Genomic DNA, 6,000 nt, shown 5'->3' on the forward strand with positions numbered 1-6,000 from the left:
TCAGTTGCATGTTATAGGAATCCCTTCTTATTTATAAATATACCTGCCTGGTCTGACAGTGCCTTGCTGGCCACATGGGTATTGTCTATCACACCCTGCACCTGACAGAATCCTGCCACAGAGGCAAAGCCGAGAACCCTAAGCCTGATTGGCAGCATCTGGTTTGAATCTTAAGTAACCTGATGCCCTTGCATACAAGGCATCGGTCATCTGTGTGATCCAGTTACGTACGGCCGATTGTGAGATCCTGCAGATGTCAGCAGCCGCCCCAGAATGATCTGGATGTGAAGAAATACAGTGTGACTGTCACCTTGACCATTAAGGCCAATGGATGTCTATCCCTCCCTTCCTTCTACAGAGAGCTACTTACCACCTGAGCTCAATTAAAATTGCTGTCTCTAAAAGGGTATATAAATCTGCGACCACCTGTTGCAATAATCACAGCCTTTGGAGTCACTGCTGCTCCTAAAGGTACATGAAGCTGGCCCTTTGCCTATTTACTCAGTAGTGAGGGTACTGCATTCATCTATCTCCTGGCCTTTAGTCAAACCCTCGGCGTTAACCAGCTGCATTTGGGTGCCTTTCTTGCTGTAGCTGCTGTTCCTCCTCCAGGTGCTGTCTCCAAACCTATGGCTGCTTAGTCATCTCTTGCTGTTGTTCCTCAGAGGACCACCCAACCTCAGGATATGTGTAACCCATGTCCCTCAGTAGCCTCCAATCCACAAGGGTTTGGAGCTGGATTATGGAGCAGGAACATTCAATAATTGCTTTCTTCCCTACAATGTCAGCCAGTGGCAGCAGTTTCTATGAGCAACTGCTGTAATGACAAGCCTCTGTAATTGGCTGCCCCTTGTAATACATTTTTATTCCTTTATATTCCTGGGAGCATCTTGCCTCAATGACTTTCTGTTGTGTACTCACCTCCTGTGAACTGACATGTTGCTGGTGGTGTGTGGGTTCCATGTGCTGCTGACGAGTTTCCATTGGCCTGGGAAAACTGCAGATAATCAACAATAACACCCTGGCTTCCTGCCACTGCTGGGCAGAATGCTTCTGAGAAAAATGGGAGGGGGTAGAAACATATTGGGTAATCCACACACCAACTTATTTAATTATTTTTCTGTACCTTGCTCCGCCGCAACCATGCTTCCAAATCTGCCTCCACTTTGTTTCTCCCATCTGACCACAATTACTGAAATTCCTTCTTCCTACTGCAGCAATTGTATCTATGTTATTAATATTGCGACCCCTCCTTTCCCAATTTTCCTGTCCTTTCTAAAGATCCTATAGCCTGCAATATTTTGCTCTCAATTGAGCTCAGGTAGGACTCTATAATAGCTGTACATTGTACTTGTAAGCTAAATTTGTGCTTCCAGCTCAGTTGTTTTACTTTTTATGCTACATGTATTTGTGTACAAAATTCTTATCTGACTAACAGTCCCCACCCTGCCCTGAAGAGACAAAAAATACATGGCTCCAAGGAAAGGGCAGATGAGTGGGACCAGCTGAGTTGCTCTTTCAGAGAGCTGGACACAATGAGTCAAATGGCCTCCTTTTGTGCTGTAGCCAATATATAATTCTATATTCTGCTGGTCTTTTCCTTACAATTTTTGACTTACTGTGTAACTGGCCTGCATTATTTTTAGGACATGTTCATTGGCGATTCAGTCTACTTTCAGAAGCTGTTCACAAGCCATTTGCACAAAGGAGGAGATACTTTTAAAATATCTAACAAGCAGCTTTAAAAATCAAAGTATACCTTTGTCTATTTCCTCAATAGTTTTAGTTAGTCAAACATGGTTTGGCCCGTACAAATCAATTACTCTGATTTAACCTCTACTATTGCATTCGAGTGATTTTGATCCTAGAATTGGTTAGAGGCTTCTTCTCAAAATAATGTAAATGAGTAGTAAAGTCTGTTATTTCTCACTGCACTTCAAAAACAATGAAATAGTTTGGGACATTTTGACAATTTGATAATACAGTATAAAAATACAATTACATCAAAACACTTAATACAAAGAATTTATTATGTGAGGCCAACTGACCGAAATTTTCCTTCTATGCTTTCACTTTACGCCAATGATTGAAAATATGCCTCAGAATGTAAATTTATCATATGGGCATTTGTGCTGTGCAACAATGCATATTGATCCTTCAACAAATAACTATGATACAGCTAATCAAATTGTTTGGAAATTATTTTTAAACTTATTATTGAAAATATATAATTTCCAATTAAAGCAAGATTGGTTCCTAATGGAGCCTGTGGTTTAAATAGTTTCAACTCTATTTGTAATCTATATAATAAATTCAGATTTAAATAGCTACTTCCTAGTTGGCAGAGGCAATGATGGATATATTATCAGAGATGCTAAGCAAAATTATCACACTATAGGCCCAGATTTTGTGGTAATAATGATGGCAAAAATGTCAATGTTCACTGCCATTGCTCCTCTGAAACTGACAGTAATTTCTGGGACTCCACATGTGCAGTTGAAGGCAGAAATCCAGAAATTGCTGTCAGTGATTTGATGTTTCTCCAGAGGGTGCGCTGTTGAAGTCCCTCAATTGCAATTAAGTAGAAATCACTGAATTGATGAAAACTTACCCTTTTATGCGATTAGTCTCATGGTAAAAACATTTGAAAATGTTAGATCATGTTGAATGAAGTGTAACTGCATGGGCATAATTTTTCGCTGAGTGACGGGCGTGTGCCCGACCCGCTCAAGCATAAAATAGCACGTGATGTTGTCGGGTGAGCAAGCCAATGTCACTGTGCACTCGTGTGATATTTTAGTTGTTAGGCAGAAGCAGGAGCTGGAGCCACGCCTGCCATTAATTAAGAAACCAGTTAAGGCCATTGAAAAGGCAATTGATGCCAATTTTACGTTGCCCGTGCGATTTCGCACTCATTGCATGACAAAATGGGCAGGCGGCCAGCCGACAATTTACAACGCCTCATCCATGGGCAGGATAAAAAGGGTCAGCAGCAATGCCAGTGTGACTAGTGAGGACTTTGGTAGATTGTTTGCTGTTGGTGACCTATTGGTACTTGGCAGCTTCATCTCTGTTTGGGGCTTCATTCTTAGCATTTTCAGGCTTCATTTCAGGTCTTGTTGGTGTCTCCAAGGCCCCTGGAGGATTCAGACTGTGTGGACCCTTCCAGGTGTCAGACAGCCTTCTGTTACCCTGGTAATGGGGATTGTGGTCTCTGCTGGAGATACCTCCTCTGAGGAGGAAGAGAGGGGCAGAAGGGAGCGGAGGCCAGGTGTCCCAGTGCAGCTTCCAGGGGATGGACCTGTGGGAGGAGAGGCTCAGGCACAAGGGGTGTAGGGCCAGCAGGATGTCCAAGGCAGAAGGGACCGCAAAAGACGCCACTATCCTGCTGCCAGAGTTTACAGGCAGCGACGCAGCTACCTCAATATGTTTGAGGTACAATGCCGAAGGAGGCTCCGACTGTCAAGGGAGACAGTGACCTCCATTTGTCAGATAATTGGGCCTGAGATCAGCTCCGATTGTCTGGGTGGACACTCCATGCCAGTGGCGCTGAAGGTCAGAGTGGCCCTCAATTTCTATATATTCGGCTCTTTCCAGGGGTCAGTTGGCGATCTTTGTGGAATCTCCCAATCAGCTGCCCATAGTTGTGTCAAGCTGATGACTGAAGCTCTGTTCAGGCGTGCATTGACTTTCATTCATTACCATATGAACGAGGCCAGCCAGGCAGATTGAGCCAGAGGCTTTGCAGCAATTGCTGGATTCCCCAATGTGTCCAGGGTGCAATCGACTACACACATGTGGCCATCAAGGCGCCAGCCAGTCAGCCGGGTGGTTTCATTAACAGGAAGGGCTTCCACTCCATGAATGTGCAGATTGTATGTGATCACAGGATGCAGATTGTGCAAGCCTGCGCAAGGTACCCAGGCAGCTCCCACGATGCCTACATCCTCAGACACTCCCAGGTGCTGAGGCTCTTCAGTGCTCCAGCTGACTGGATGGATGGCTGCTGGGTGACAAGGGCTATCCATTGAAAATGTAGCTCATGACGCCTCTCTCCACCGAAGAACAGAGGCAGAGCAGGGGTCTAACAGGAGCCATGCCTCCACAAGGGTAGTGATAGAGAGAACCATAGGTCTTCTGAAGATTCACTTCTGATGCCTGGACCTTTCAGGGAGAGCACTACAATACCCCTGTAGTAATTGTGGTTTTATTTAGTGTGTAATGTATCTTTAAGAATAATACTTGTTAGGCAAGATCATATGATCTAATTACCAATAGGAGAGTAGCATGGGCCACCTCAGCAGTCAGTTTAGAGATAGAGTTAGAGTTGAAAACAACATGTAGTTGCCACTGAGTATATTATAAATAAGTATAATGTTTCCACCCAAGAAGTGTCTGCAGATCAACTCTATCATTAATAGCACAACTTGGCCACCCTACAACAACCCCCCCCAGAGCAGTATCACTGATAGTTGCTGTATGCAGCGCCCTCCACAATCCGGCACCAGTAAGGAAGGGACTGGAGGAAGAGGATCTTGACGCAGCTCCCCAGGCCACAGAGGATGAATCCAGTAGTGAGTCCGAAGAGGAGCACAGTGAGGAGAATGCTGAAAGTGTGGAGGCAGACCTCGGTAATCTCCAGGGAGGCAGGGACACCAGGGATGCCTTGATCCAATGGTCCTTCAGCTAGGCTACCAAATAAATGCTACCATGCCAGGGTTGCCACCTCCATCCCGGATGCCTGTTATGGGTTGACTACTCCTGAAAAGACAGAGGAGCATGGATTAGTCCACTTTCTACCTGCAGCGCCATTGCAGCCTGACCAACCCCGCCTGAGAAACACCTTGCAGGGTGCATCTGAGTCATGGCCTTTGAACTTCAAGGCACTCAGTCAAAGCAGCGAGGGCTCAGCCACTTAGCCAGCTCCAACTTCATTGACCCATTTCTGATTCTGAGAATAGAAACAAAATTGCTGAAGATGTCATTGAAATTGGTGTCCAGCTATCTCCTCCAGATCCTGCTCTTGATGGTCTAATTGCACTTCTGCGCCAACAGATCCGAACAACTAACTGGTTACAGAGAAACACACCTGAACAGTTTGCTCAAGAGAATCCAGAAGTTTATGAAGTTTTCTGTAAACTTGCAGAGAAATAATCTGCTCCTGTAATTTCAGAGAATGCATTAATTGGAATGCATGAGTGATTACTTTCAAATTTGTAAAATGCTTGTAGGAAATTTCACATGACCCTCCCACACTTACTGATGGGTTGGCAGACATCTTCAGTGTTGTCAACTGGAAATGATGGCTTCCAGTGTGGCTGCTGAGGCCAGAAGGGAGGGAAGGTCATGTGGGCACTTGGACTCCCGGTTTTCTGTTGAGTGCCTCGTGGTCCTCCTGGAGGAGATAGTTGCCAGGAGAGACACCCTTGTTCATAGGGATGGAAGGAGGAGGCCACCTCACCTTATCAAAGGAGCTTAGGAAGAAGTGGCAGCGCTGGTTAGCAGCCGTGATACTGTGTGGCGCACCTGGGTCCAGTGCCACAAGAGGTTTAACAACCTGCTGCGCCCAGGAAGAATGAGTACTGTGTTGACATGGATCAGTGTGTTGAAGTGTTAAAGTCTGGCTGTCTCCCCCCACCCCCCACCCCACCTCTCCTCCACTGCCATGGAGCTCAGGGGTGCTAGAGTCTGTGTACAACTTATAAATAACAGCAGTGTTATACAGCACCACTGAAGACGTCTTCTTCATTGACAGCCTTCCAGGGGTTGCCTGGGCTGATTTTAAACCAGCCGCCAGGTCGCCATTGGCCTCGGCGGCCGACAATCCTCCTGCCCCTGCTCGGCCCTTCCCGACCAGTGAGGAGCCGCGTTTCACGCTGGGTGAGCCTTAATTGGCCCATCAGCATGAAACCATGTTCGGGGACCAATCACAAGCGGCGGCCCATTTCCCGGTTGCTCCTGGACGCAACAACTGCGCCTGCCCGAACTCAAAATTTTGCC

Source organism: Carcharodon carcharias, chromosome 14 (assembly GCF_017639515.1).
Source record: "Carcharodon carcharias isolate sCarCar2 chromosome 14, sCarCar2.pri, whole genome shotgun sequence".
NCBI lineage: Eukaryota > Metazoa > Chordata > Chondrichthyes > Lamniformes > Lamnidae > Carcharodon > Carcharodon carcharias.